Raw genomic sequence first — 15,552 nt, forward strand, 5'->3', positions numbered from 1 at the left:
AAGCAGCATTGCTGTTTGTCATAATAAGAGCTGGAAAAAGTTCATGTGTAAGCTCATCCTTGATCAATTCACTTCTGCTGAATTCTTAAGTCAAGTTGGTCCAGCCCAAGGTCTTTTATCTTCTTTTTTCTTCAAATGAATGATTTATGAATGGGTGTTTCATTAGAGAAATAACTGAATTTTCTTTGATTTTTGAAGTTCATCTTGAAATTGCCATCTTCTTAAAGTCGCACTAGCAGATCTATAGATATGTATAGTTAATTGCGGATGTGAACCAATGTGGGAGTGTTTGGAGTGCAGAGAGCTGTGTCCCTGGAAAAGCAACCAATTAAATGGCAGCCTTACGTCACCAGCTTGCCAAAAGATCAAGGACTTACATAGACTCTCATTTGGCCAGTATCCTTCACTCTGGAAATAAAGGTATTCACACAGAAATTAAACAAATACAAGGTGGAACAGATTTTTAATGGATGTTGACATGTGCTGACACCAGGTATGTTGGGCAAAGAAACAAATTTATTTCATGATTATTTCAAATCACTTTATTAATTTAAGTAGAGCTTTTAAAATATCTGGGGAGGTGGGCAGCGCCCCAGCACTAGCAGCGCCCTGGTACCCTGCATTACAAACTGCATTCATGCTTCAGAAATACAGTACAAAATGTTTTCTTCTTGCTGAGCCATAACATCACTGTACCGGCCATGAAAAAATCATCCTTCTATCCATCTATCTAATTTTGAAGTTTGAATTTTTTTCAGGGTCTGGAAGGCTTTAGCCTATTCTGAAAGTAGCACACCTTTGACAGGACACCAGGCATCAGTCATGCACACAGGCTCACTTGCTTCTACAAGGCTAAGAAATTCTAAATTTAGTCAAGAATTTAAATATTAAATTACTTACTTGGTTTCTTTATGTTTAATGCTCTATCAAGTTGTTCAGTATCAAGCATGTCCATCATGAAGGAGGTCTGCTACTCAAAAGAAGTCACTCCCGGGGACGTCAGTATTTGTAACCTTTGTTGGCAGGGCTCAGGTGGCCTCATTGGGTGTTGTCTTGGTACTGCAGAGGGAAGAAGAAACCATATAGCTAGCAACATTGCCTCACTAAACCTGGGGTTGAAATGTAAGCATCAGCAGGGTCTGATGAGTGATCCTTAGATGTCTATGCTTGACACTATTTACATTGAAATATGTAATTTTAATTTAGTTTTAAACATTCTTAATCTAATTTAATCTAATGTACAAAGTGGTTCAAAAGAACTGAACCATCTCAAAAATTCATTACTCAGTAAAAATGTATATACAGTAATCCCTCCTCGATCGCGGGGGTTGCGTTCCAGAACCCCCCGCGATAGGTGAAAATCCGCGAAGTAGAAACCATATGTTTGTATGATTATTTTTATATATTTTAAGCCCTTAGAAACTCTCCCACACTGTTTATAAATATTCTCCGCACAGTTATACAGTAAACCCTTGTTTATCGCGCTTAATCCGCTCCAGACAGATAAATGAATTTCCACGAAGTAGGATTCTTTATTTATAAATCTAATATTTTCGCAGTTAGAGCATAGAAAACCTGTTTACGACCTTCTAAATACGTTTTTTAACATTATTAGAGCCCTCTAGACATGAAATAACACCCTTTAGTCAAAAGTTTAAACTGTGCTCCATGACAAGACAGAGATGACAGTTCTTTCTCACAATTAAAAGAATGAAAACATATCTTCCTCTTCAAAGTGCGCGTAAGGAGCGGAGAATGTCAGAGAGAGAGTAAAGTAAACAATGAAAAATCAATAGGGCTGTTGCGCTTTTAAGTATGCAAGCACCGCGATAAAGCAGCGGCAATGAAGGGATCAATGCGAAGGTAGCCTTTCAGCATTTTTACAGGAGCGTCCGTATCTTCTAAGCAAACAGCCTCTGTGCAAAAAGCCCCTCTGCTCACATCTCCTCCACCAAGCGCAGAGAACTTCAGAGAGAGAGAGCGCGCGAGATTAAAGCAAACAATCAAAAAATCAATAAGTGAGCTTTTGGACGCACCTCGATAAAGCGGCATTTCTTAGAGGAGCGTCTGTATCCACTAGGCAAACAGCTTCTGTGCAAACAGCACCTCTGCTCACACCCCCTCCGTCAGGCGCAGAGAATGTCAGAGAGGGTGAGATAGAGGCAGAGATAAGCAAACAATCGAGCACCGCGCAGGAGGCATATCTTATAGCATTGAGGAGTTTTAGTTAATATGTAATACTTGCTCTGATTGGGTAGCTTCTAAGCCATCCGCCAATAGCGTCCCTTGTATGAAATCAACTGGGCAAACAAACTGAGGAAGCATGTACCATAAATTAAAAGACCCATTGTCCGCAGAAATCCGCGAATCAGCGAAAAATCCGCAATATACATTTACATATGCTTACATATAAAATCCGCGATAGAGCAAAACCGCGAAAATCAAAGCGCGATACAGCAAGGGATCACTGTAAATGTGTATAAGGCACCAAGTTGTAAGTGAACTATTACAGTTTTATCTTACAAAAGCTCAACATGCGCTCATCGTGTCACATGACACATGTTGATCCTTTATTCTAATTCCTTCCAGACCCTTTGTGACATGCCACCATTGATGGTTGACAAGTTAACAGTGACATGTTCCTTCATTTTAAAAATCAGTGCAAAAATTAAGCACAACTCTACAATCTGATGCATTCATATGATACTTAGTTACTAAGTGATACATTTTTGAAAGTGTTCCATTCTTTTTGAATCTACATTTAAATTTTCCATGTTTATGACAATTTAAAAATCAGAAATTCCAAAGAAGCTAGGTATCTCATTCCTTCATTTAGTCACCATGTTTTCTTTCATCATAATCCATTCTAGTTGTACCAGGCACAAGAGAAAAAGAGGCACAGGATGGTGTGTCACTCAAAAACAGAGCTTACAAACTGAGGTACCCACACTCACTCCCATAGGGACAATTTATTATTGCTAGTCAATCCTACCTGCAAGTTAAAAGTATTTGGAAGGAGACTTACAGAAGCCTCCATGGGCTTTGGGACTATGTGCAAGCCTAATAAAGACAACATAGCAAAAACAGACAGTGGGAATGGACCAGATCTGGATAGGGCACCAGTTCTTTGCCAAGCACACACACTCACTTACTCTCATATAATTTAGCATCTCAAATGAACCAAATGCCATTTCTTTGGACTACAACCAAAGCTCCTAGACCCAAGCCACACACACAATTTGATGACATGCAGACTCCATACTAAAGGCCCTCCAGATGCAGTGAGGAAAGTGTTTTTCTATACCAAGGCCAAATATGTTGGGCTCAATTTAGATAATACTGAATTGTATTTCTTAAAGACTAGCCACACTTCCCAACCATATGAGGTTCATTAGGATTAGTCAGGAGTGTTTTTCTTGAAAAGGGAACATCCTTAGCCTGTTTGTTTTACTGTTTAATGAATTGATGTTGGCTTCAAGTGTATGAAAATGGATTACTCATTTTTCAAAAAAGACTAGAAAAAAGTTCTGGATGGATTCCCACTGTGAAACTTTACATTTCAGGTTTGTTTTCAGAGTCCTGTAATATGCAGGGCAATGATTAATGGTTCACCCTGAGGATTTTTTTTAATACCTCTTAGTCCTATATTCATACACTATATATACAGTACATATATTCATTCACACACATTTTGCCTAAGACATTTTAGAGCAAAATGGACTTGAGTGCCATCCATTATTTATTTGTCTATAATGACAAACAGTAATGGCATTACATTTTCATTTATTTCAAAATGTATTTTCTTCAAACAAGGATTCAGATGTCTCTGTTCATGATAGGCACAATTCATTCATTTTGGCAGAGGGTTCTTTCTTGCTGATTTTGTGCTCCTTTATGTCATTCAAACTTGGACTTTTACATTATTTAAAATTAAATACAGCATATTAAAATTATTCTGTTCTCAGTATATCCATGAGAAATATTTGCCATTATTTGGCATGAATAGTAATGTGTTGAACATCTATCCCTTGTAATGATCTTTCTAATTCTTCTCTTAGTAGCTATATAAAGGTCAAGAAATCATACAGAATTTGGGTAAAAACTAGAAAATTTTAAAAAGGAAGAACTGAGATTTCAGAAATTTGTGTGGTTTCAAGGTATAATGGCATAGTAGGAATTGGGATTCACTGTAGCAAAACAAAGGTAAGACCTCATGAGGCCCAAATAGAAAGATAGAGACATGAAGTGGCAATGCTGACATAAGTGGTCATGCCTGGGAGAAAATATGGGTATGGTCATGAAGCAGTATGTGCTGCGTGTGTGTGGAGAGCTCCAAAAGAAAAACCAGGGACACCAACATTACAGGAAGTAGTTGAGAAGGGAGTGGTGGCATTACCTTCTGACTAATATAAGACAGACCACCCATTTGGGAAACATATGAGGGTGACCTGTGACAGTCAGAATCGAACCAGGGGACTCTTGATTACAAGTCAGCAATTCTTACCACTGTGCCACGGAAGCTATTGTATCATCCTTGAACTTTTTGTGAAAGTGTTTATTTTATCTTTGGACTTCAGGCTTCACACATTATATAGTTTATGTCTACATTTTGCCATTTATTACTAAAATCTGAAAAAGTTTCTGTTTTAACAATGTGTTTACAAAGATTATTGTAGAAATGGAACACACATGAAATGCATGTGTTCCAAATAAAGATCTATTATTTCCCTATATAACTCTAGGTACATGACTCCCAGGTAATCAGGTCTGGAACTGGGAGAATTTTGTGCCCGTTCTGCGGCGGTGCGGGGATGGAATAGTAGGCTGCTTCCTGCTTCTCTTGATCGGCATATTTACAAGACAAAAGAGGCTGACGGAGAGGTGCGAAGGGATTTAAGGTGGGCTGGATTTAAAAGTTTTTGTGGAAAGTAGCAATGCAGAGAATTCTTCGAGCTCCATATGCGCAAAGCATACAATTATACAATTTAAAATTATATATCGAGCACATCTGTCTTGTCTAAAACTCCCCAAAATGTTTCCAGGGCATGATTCAACCTGTGAACGCTGCAATCAAGTCCCAGCCTCACTGAGTCACATGTTCTGGGCCTGCACCAAATTAACATTATTCTGGACTAAAATTTTTAATTACCTTTCAGACAACCTTGGTCTCACAATCTCTCCTAGCCCATTAACAGCTGTGTTTGGGGTTCTTCCAGATGGGTTTAAACTGGAGAAAGACAAACAAATTGTGATTGCATCCATTACACTTTTGGCACACAGACTTATTCTGCTAAACTGTAAGAACCCAAACTCTCTTGTTTAAAGTCAGTGGGAAACCGATATGTTATACTATTTGAAATTGGAAAAAATCTAATTCTCAGTTAGAGGATCTGTACAGACTTTTTTCAAAACATGGCAGGATCTAATCAGTAATATTTTAAAATAAGCTCTTAAAGCACAGAGAAAGCAATTATTTCCGTATTACTTTGTCTTCTGCATTCATCTCTATTGACTTATCAAACTTATTAATTTAGGTATGTTTACAAGCTTTAAATTTTACGCCTTTTGCCTTGCTGTCTCTCTCAGGGGTGGGGGTCGATTTGGTCTTAACTCAATTTTACTTTTTGTAAAAATTGATTGATTTGTATGAAATGATTGCAATAAAATTAATAAGACTTCAAAAAAAAAAAAGGCTTTGGTAATTCTAGTGTTAAACCTTTTATTTAATGATGTCTAGCAACTTATTGATTTGCAGTGTTGACTTCTGGCCTGTCCTTTTTTGAATTTGGTCTTTGCTTAGTGGCTTTCAGCTTCCTTGCTATTTTATTCTGTGCCTTGAGTTTTCTCATATCTATCTAATATTGACTCTGCTTTTTCAATTATGGATATTAAAAATATATTTAGAATACTAATATGTTTGCTATGATCTCCACTTGGGAACTGTCAAGCCTGCCAAGTCTGATGAGGAATCACTATGCTCTCTATCCTCGTTATTTAGTCTTCAGGTCATGAGACTGCTGTCAGGAGGCTGCACCCACTGAGTGAGTGATCACCTCTGAAGGCATGGCCAAACATTGCTTGAATAACAAAACTGAAACAATTTGAATGTGTGTTGTTGCTAAGTTATTTATTTATTGTGGGGTTAAAATTGTGCTACTGAAATAAAAATAAGAATAAATGATAATCTGCAGTGCTTGCAACTCCTGTCATAATTAAATAGCACACTTATGGCAACCCTCCTATTCAGAATGATTCTCAGGAGATCAAAATATTTAAATAAATATCTTCTCTGGGTTAACAACTATTGAACCTTTGTCCATCAGGTGGAGTTGGTCATCTGCCGTTCTCTCTAATCTTCGTCCAATCTCCAAACTACCTTTCTTGTCAAAAATACTCGAAAAAGTAGTTTATGAGCAATTAACTCATCACCTACAGGACCATCAGGTAATGGACCTTTTTCAGTCAGGCTTTAGGCCCAAGAACAGCACAGAAACCGCGCATTTACGTGTCCTAAATGACGTCCTTTTAGCATTGGACTCAGGACTTCACATGATTATGGTTCTTCTCAACTTATCTGCTGCCTTCGACACAATCGACCACGACATCATGATCTCCCGACTCGAATCCTGGGCTGATGTATCTGACTTAGCCCTCAAATGGTTCAGGTCCTATTTCTGCAACAGAACTCTTAGAGTCATGCTAGACGATTTTTCATCTGAATCAGTTCCACTCCCATGTGGGGTCCCTCAGGGTTCCATTTTAGGGCCACTACTTTTTTCAATTTATATCCTGCCTTTAGGTGCAATTTTTAGAAAACATGCAATTTCTTATCACCTATATGCTGACGACTGCCAAATTTATTTTTCCCTCAAGCCAACTGACTTCACCAAACCTCTCCTCGACTGTCTATCTGACATTAGGGACTGGTTGGCTGTAAACTTTCTTCACCTGAACGATTCAAAAACCAAGGTCATTGTTTTTAGTCCCGACTGCAAACAGACTCCACCCCTTGGCCTCGACTCTCTTCCCATTCCAGTAACTTCTTCTGTCTCCAATCTTGGAATCAAAATGGATACAGTCCTGAAAATGGATGCTCAAGTCAATAGCACAGTAAAATCCTGCTTTTTCCATCTTAGGCGAATCGCCAAACTCAAGCCTCTTCTGTCTAACCACATCCGGGAATCAGTAATTCATGCATTCATTACATCCCGGCCCGACTACTCAAATTCCTGCCTATATGGTATCAGTAAGGACACTCTTTCTAGACTCCAACTGGCTCAAAATGCAGCTGCAAGGCTTCTAACTGGAAGCAGCAGAAGCCAACACATTACACCAATTTTAAAAACCCTACACTGGCTGCCGGTTAGATTCAGAATTGATTTTAAGATACTCCTCTTAACCTATAAGGCACTAAACGGTCTAGCCCCCGCATATTTGAGTGTCTTGCTCCAACCTCAAAATCCTCTTCGTGTTCTTAGATCCGCAGATCAGTTGCTCCTTACTGTTCCCAAGGCACGTTTTAAAGCTCGTGGTGAAAGGGCTTTTTCCGTCTGTGCACCCAGGCTCTGGAACTCCCTACCTTTAGTGGTTAGAAAAGCCACCTTAGTCGCCTCATTTAAATCACGCCTAAAAACACACTTCTTCACATTGGCTTTTACTGCTTAACCTGTCTCATTTCCACTTATTTCTTCCTATTTCCCTATTTTATTTAGTCCTCTGGCCTGTTTTTAGTATCTCTGTTTTAATTTCTCTTTTAATGTTTGTGTTTAATATTTTGTTTTTAGTCTTGCTTCTTTTTAACTGCACTTCGGTCAGTTGTAATCCTGTGTTTTTAAGCGCTCAACAAATAAAAATGGTATGGTATGGTATCTATTTGTCAGCCTCAAAAGTGCAGTAAAGAACTCCCTTTGCTCCTCTATCTTGTGATGTCTCGTGCCATCAGCATTGAGGACAACCCTCAATACTTGGACATTAACACACATTACCTGCATTGCGAGGGAGCGTCAGTTACAGCACTATGGCTATGTGGCACTATGTCCCATGGGTAATCTGGTGCACAGAATCCTCATTGTTGAGGACCCAAGTGGCTGGACCAGGCCAAGGAGATGCCCACGTAATACCTGGCTGTAGCAGATAGATGGTCATTTTTGGGGGTTGGGACTGGATCACTTGTCTGTCTGGGTGGGTTCCCAACCACGATCCCAAGCTGTTTTGTTATGTTGTGTGTGTGTCAATACTACCAGTGCATGCTCCTCAACCTGACCTGACCTGACAAAGCGTTGTATTTAAGCCAGGGCTCCTCCTCTTGTTTTATGTAATTTTTGTTCACTTTTTTGTTATTGTTTTATGTTAATGATAGTTTCATGTACTGTGCTGTTGATGTTCCCTTGTGTTTTGTAAGTGGCTTCCCCCAAAAGTTGGAGACAATTGCCAATCATCACCAGGAACTGCCCTTCAACCTATAAATCCAGAGGGTTTCCTATAGTTCCTGGTGGGACTTTGTAAATTGACTATGGGAGTTTGGTGAGTTCTTGTGCTTTGGAACTTTTTGTGATTTTTCTTCTGTACTTAGGATTTATTGGATATAACAAAATACCCGCGTTTCGCAGTGGAGAAGTAGTGTGTTAAAGAAGTTATGAAAAAGAAAAGGAAACATTTTACAAATAACGTAACATGATTGTCAATGTAATTGTTTTGTCACTGTTATGAGTGTTGCTGTCATATATATATATATATATATATACACACACACACAAATAAACATATATACATATACATTGTCACACACGTGTGAATAGGAGGACGTTGTGTGGACCAAGTAATGGTAATTCCACGCCAGGCCAGGGGAGGGCGGGGTGCAATAAACCTTCTCTTGCTATCTCTGCAGACCAGCCGCAGGAAAGCCTATCTGAATCAGGAACATCACTTCCAGTTTCGGCGCCCAGGAAAACGTCACTTCCAGTTCCGGCGTCCAGGAAAACATCACTTCCAGTTCCGCCGCCCAGAAGATTGTCACTTCCGTCCGGCTCCCAGACTGATGTCAGAGAGACATCACTTCCGGTCAACCTACATCACTTCCTGTTAACATATGTCACTTCCTGTTTGACCATTTAAAACCGCCATCTTTTCAAACCTTGATCAGTTCTGTTTTGGACTCCGTACTGACAACATCATTGCTTAAACTTAAAAGACTCCTTTGCAGCTAGGAATATTATATGGGTGGCTGCCCCAAACCTTTTATACGTGTGTTGAGTGGCTTCATTTCACAACATATATACATATAAACATATCTACATATACACATATCTACACATACACATATCTATATATACATATACACATCTACATATATATACATATATATACACATATCAATATATATACACACACACATATACATACATACATACATACAGATAAATATACACATATATACACACATACACAGATCTACATATATATACATATCTACATATATACACACACATATATATATATAAATATAAATATATATATATATATATATACATACTTATCCACATATACTGTATATATACACATATATATACATATCTACATATATACAGTACAGGCCAAAAGTTTGGACACACCTCCTCATTCAATGTGTTTTCTTTATTTTCATGACCATTTACATTGGTAGATTCTCACTGAAGTCATCAAAACTATGAATGAACACATGTGGAGTTATGTACTTAACAAAAATAGGTGAAATACCTGAAAACATGTTTTATATTCTAGTTTCTTCAAAATAGCCACCCTTTGCTCTGATTACTGCTTTGCACACTCTTGGCATTCTCTCGATGAGCTTCAACAGGTAGTCACCTGTAATGGTTTTCACTTCACAGGTGTGCCTTATCAGGGTTATTTAGTGGAATTTCTTGCTTTATCAATGGGGTTGGGACCAGCAGTTGTGTTGCGCAGAAGTCAAGTTAGTTGGACGATCATTTATTTTTCAACAGGACAATGACCCCAAACACACCTCCAGGCTGTGTAAGGGCTATTTGACCAAGAAGGAGAGTGATGGAGTGCTGTAAATGGTCATGAAAATAAAGAAAACACATTGAATGAGGAGGTGTGTCCAAACATTTGGCCTGTACTGTATATATATATATACATACATACATATATATCTACATATATATATACTGTATATAGTAAAATCCCTGCGCTTCGCAGCGATGAAGAACTGCTTTTAAATTTTTATTAAGAAGAAAAGAAAACCTTTTTAAACTGAGGGAAAATATACCAATAACTATCTGTTAAGGATCTCTTTGTATACCACATTGTCAGTTCAGCAGTCCGGTTGTAATATGACCAAGCTGTGCACTGAGATTACTTTTGAGAATGCAACGTATAGTTTTGTCCAGGAGGAAAGCAATGATGCCTCAAATCAATGGCAACCTTTTGTAGGGTGTGTCCCTGAGACTTATTAATTGTCATCGCAAAGCAGAGCCTTACTGGAAATTTGAGGCATTTCAATTGAAATGAGAGATCAGAGGGTATAGCGGTGATGCCAGGAATACATTCAGAGTGTGGCGCTCTGCTGTTTTTTTGTGTAGCTGCCTTCACACAGCTTCTCCGCTGCTTTATAAACGAATGCCATATAAGGCCATCGTTTCTCCTTGCTTCGCGGTTCTGTACTGTTTTATTGTTCATTTATTACGATTCTTATACTTATTGTGTAGCTATTTGAGACTTACTTTACTGTTCAGGTACCCATTTCCTTTATTTAATCCGCGGCTTGTACGTTATTTTTTGCTCGTTTATTACGATTATAATAAAAGCAATCTTGCCTGAAATCACTGACATCGTTTTGTAGGGTCTGTCCCTGAGACTTATTACTAGTCATCGCACAGCAGAGCCTTACTGGAAATTGGAGGCATCTGAATTGAAATGGGAGATCAGAGGGTATAAAGGAGATACAAGGAATGCATTGAGTGTGGAGAAACTCTAGAGACAGCGTGTGTATTAACTTATGGATTTTTCTGTGAGTATTTGGTGGCAGCGTAACTGTGGAGCTCAACTCGGAGCATATTCTTTTCCTACCTTGTCAATTGTGTAATGCGTTTTTTGAACAGGTTTGATGCATGTAAGTGATCACTCGTACTGCGTTCAGTCAGTTCACGTGAGCTGCTCTCTTGTGTGATGTTGCGATGTCCACGGCTTTATTTAATGTTAGCTAAGACCTGGCACTTAAAAGTTTCTCGCTACAGCAATTTTAACTCCATTACAAAGTGATCCAAAGTCTCGTTTATACCTCGTGTCTTCTCATTAAACTTATATCTCGTGAATAAAGTATTCTCAGTTTTTCGTCAATGCTTTTTGGGAGCTCTTCCTTCTTTTCTACGTACTGCGGTCACAGTCAGTTCACGTGATTATGCGGGAGGCGTGATGATGTCACACGCAGCTCCGCCCCCTACGGCTGTCAAGCTAACGTCCATTACAGTATATGAAGAAAAATAGGTTCCAGTTATGACCATTACGTGTAGAATTTCAAAATGAAACCTGCCCGACTTTTGTAAGTAAGCTGTAAGGAATGAGCCTGCCAAATTTCAGCCTTCTACCTACACGGGAAGTTGGAGAATTAGTGATGAGTCAGTGAGTCAGTGAGTAAGTGAGTGAGTGAGTCAGTGAGGGCTTTGCCATTTATTAGTATAGATTTCAACTTTTTGATCTCTTTTTGGCATTTATTTGAATTTCTAGTGTGGGACTTGTTTGCCTAGGATTGCCTTTCTTGTTATAGGCAACTAGCAAAATACCCGCGCTTCGCAGCGGAGAAGTAGTGTGTTAAAGAAGCAATGAAAAAGAAAAGGAAACATTTTGAAAATAACGTAACATGATTGTCAATGTAATTGTTTTGTCACTGTTGTGAGTGATGAGTGTTGTTGTCATATATATATATATATATATGTATATATTTACACACACACACATAAACATATATATATATATACATATCTATACATATACACATATATACATACATATATATATATCTGCATATATACACATACATATACACACACACATAAATACATACACACATACATATACATACACACACATATATACACACAAATACATATATATATACATACATACACACACACATATATATACATATACATACATATCTACATATATACACACACAGCTATTTCGTATCAGTGCAATACGCTGCTTGTTAAAACGGATAACTCCCGCCTTACGCAAGTCTGCGTGGATATTATGAACTATCGATTTGTTCAAGTTCTATTTAAATTTTAAATAGAAGGAATTTTTATTTAGTCGACAGAAATATCTTTGGTAGGAATGGTAAAACAGACAGGAATATTATTCGTGAATAAATCAACTCAAACCTTAAACAACTTATAATATTTTGCTCTCCATAAAAATATATCCTGTCTAAATTATACAAGTTAGAAATAAAGTAAACGTTAAAAGAACAAACATTCAAATTTCTTTACTCTTGTGTAATTTTATATAAAAAATAAACTTAGATTTTAAATATCCCAAAAGATTTTGCTCTCCATAAAAATATATCCTGTCAAAATTATACAAATTCAAATATGAACATGCTGCATAACAAAACCTGGAAATATAAATAAAATGTGTTCCTTTCAGCAATAACAAATCAAATCATTCAGTTGTCTTTGCTCATATGTCATTTTAGAGCTGGACGCCTGGCATCTTTTTTTGGCAACAGGTTCGTTTCTGTTTGGTGTGAGGTTCTGTGTTGTGGAGATTCTCAGGATGGATTGCAGGTGCTCATCAGTGAGGCGACTCCTGTGTGCTGTTTTGTTAGTCTTTATCACTGAGAAGAGCTTCTCACACAGATATGTGCTACCAAACATGCACAAGGTTCGAGCCGCATGTAGACGGACTTTTTGTTCTTCAAAGTCACCAAAGCGCCGTGCAAACTCAGTGCGCCAGTTTATCAGCAAAGTGCGATTTGGGAACACCGTAGTGACGACTTGGTTTAACATTACTTGGCAACAGGGAAAGTGGGGCAAGGTGCACTGGTGCATTTGTGTCTCCCATAAAAGCAGCTTCACTTGAAATCACTTTGTGATTGTGCACGGGTAAAACGTCCGCTGAAGTGTCAGATTCTTATTTAATTATTCTGCTTTCTGTATCTTCTGCATTGCATTCAGGTTACCCTGATGTTTTGTCTCATAGTGCCGCCTTAGATTAAATTCTGTAATTACAGCCACATTAGCTCCACAAATGAGACACACGGGTTCAGTAAACATATACTCAGCCTCCCATCGGTTTTAAAGGCTCTATTTTCAGAATCAACTTTTCTCTTCAGCATCGTGTGAGCTAGCTTCGCAATAACTTGCAGCATCATAAGGTAGACTTGATTAACGCGTAAGTGTTCGGCAAGGCAGCTGAAGCGCTGCATTATGGGATCTGTAGTTTATTGTGTTACCAGCGCTTCATATACCCGGCATTAATAACAATAATACAGTATATAAAATGATCTCGGGCCGGATATAATTACGCCGGCCGGATGTGGCCCGGCCCTTGAGTTTGACACATATGGACTAAATAGAACTTGAAAAGATATATTTTTCAAATGTGATCGCGCAATTCAGATAGAGTTGACGCGACTACAGCCTGCATGCCTCAATAAGTCATCCTCCCTCGCTCTTACTTTTTACCGCTCATCTAATGAATACACTGAGTATGGCTTTACCAAAACAATCATTGATGGCTAATAAAGTATCCATTATTCGAGTATGTAGATCGGGATATATATATATACATATATATATATACCCGCGTATCGCAGAGAGTAGTGTGTTAAAAAGCTAGAAAAGAAAAGGGAACATTTTAAAAATAACGTAACATGACTGTCAATATACAGTATTTGTTTTGTGAGTGTTACTGAGTGTTGCTGTCATCAAGGATTTGATTATCATTATTTCTTTCAATCAGGTTCATATTTGTAGGATGTGTTGTGTTCAAGTTATATTCCGTGTTTGTCAATCGCTGTAAAGATGACAGGTTTCATTCATCGATTCGTTTCTTACTGCATCAATAAACAGCTCGTCTTCTTCTTTATCTGAGACCTGACACACTGCATGCACGGGTTTTTTACACTGTCTTCCTTTAGCGGACATTGACTTTTTCCAACGTGTGCTTTGTTTCGCAGTAGTTGGATTTATGAATATGCTTGTATGTATCAGACGCTTCATATTTTTGCTGCCTTTTCAATTGTGTAATTCGGTTTTGTTCAGCTCTTTGGAACTGTTGCTTTTATCTGTGCACGCGCCAGTTCACGTGAGCCACTCGGTGTACATGCATCGAAGGTTCCCAGCTGTGCTGGTGCCATCTCGTGCTATGTCCATGGCTGTATTTAATGTTACCTTAGTCCTGGCACTTAAAACTTTCTCTCGCAGTTTCGCTGAGTTTGTGTCAAACACCACCCTGACCATCTCATCTTCCTCTCCATAAGCACAGTCCTTCACCCGTGAATATTTACCCGTGGCAGTTTGCTATTGGATTGCCGCTGACGGACGGCCTTATATGGGCAGGCACTAAATTACAAACGCCAGCGGCAGCCTGTCTATGAAATTAATTTAAAGTGTACGTTTACATCGGCTTTGTTTCAAGTAGCAGAACTCATGAATATGGTTGTATATGTCACTCGCTCGCTTCTTATTGTTTCGCTGCCTTCTCAATTATATAATGCATGTTTTCTTAAGCGCTTTTTTGAGGTCTTCCTGGTTTTCTATGTACTGCGTGATTACGGGAGGCGTGATGATGTCACACGAAACTCCGCCCCACGGCGTTGAAGCTCATCTCCATTACAGTAAATGGAGAAAAACTGCTTCCAGTTATGACCATTACGCGTAGAATTTCGATATAAAACCTGCCCAACTTTTGTAAGGAAGCTGTAAGGAATGAACCTGCCAAATTTCAGCCTTCCACCCACACGGGAAGTTGGAGAATTAGTGATGAGTCAGTGAGTGAGTGAGTGAGTCAGTGAGTGAGTGAGTGAGTGAGTGAGGACTTTGCCTTTTATTAGTATAGATTCCATTTTGCCTTTGTGCTCTATTGAACATCATTTCTAGTGGAATACTGTTTTGTGAAAGAAAAATATTTTATTTTCTAATGATTTCACAAGATCCTTTGGGTGTCTCCCCCCACCTACTGTTAGGGATTATTGGAAGTGTGTTTGGGACTTAAGTATTTTGAAACCCCAAGTTCACATTACACTAGAATCACTGACAAGGTGACAGATTTTGTTACTAGGACACAGGTTAGACTTCTGGTATTCTTTAGTGTCTTTGCACCATTGACCCTTCAGTTACTTTAAAAATAACACATAAGTAAAGGTGGATGCACATTATGTAAATTCTGCCCAATTTGCAAGCACCAGAGTTGGTTTTTCATACAGGAACAAAATTGCTAGAGTCGTTGATGACTGTAATGTTGCTACTGCAAGTTTGAGATAGCTCCAACTAGATCTAAATGATTTGCACTTTTCTGATGGTTTTCTGACATGTCAAAAAATATCAACTT

This window comes from Polypterus senegalus, chromosome 11 (assembly GCF_016835505.1).
Source record: "Polypterus senegalus isolate Bchr_013 chromosome 11, ASM1683550v1, whole genome shotgun sequence".
In the NCBI taxonomy this organism is placed as follows: Eukaryota; Metazoa; Chordata; class Cladistia; order Polypteriformes; family Polypteridae; genus Polypterus; species Polypterus senegalus.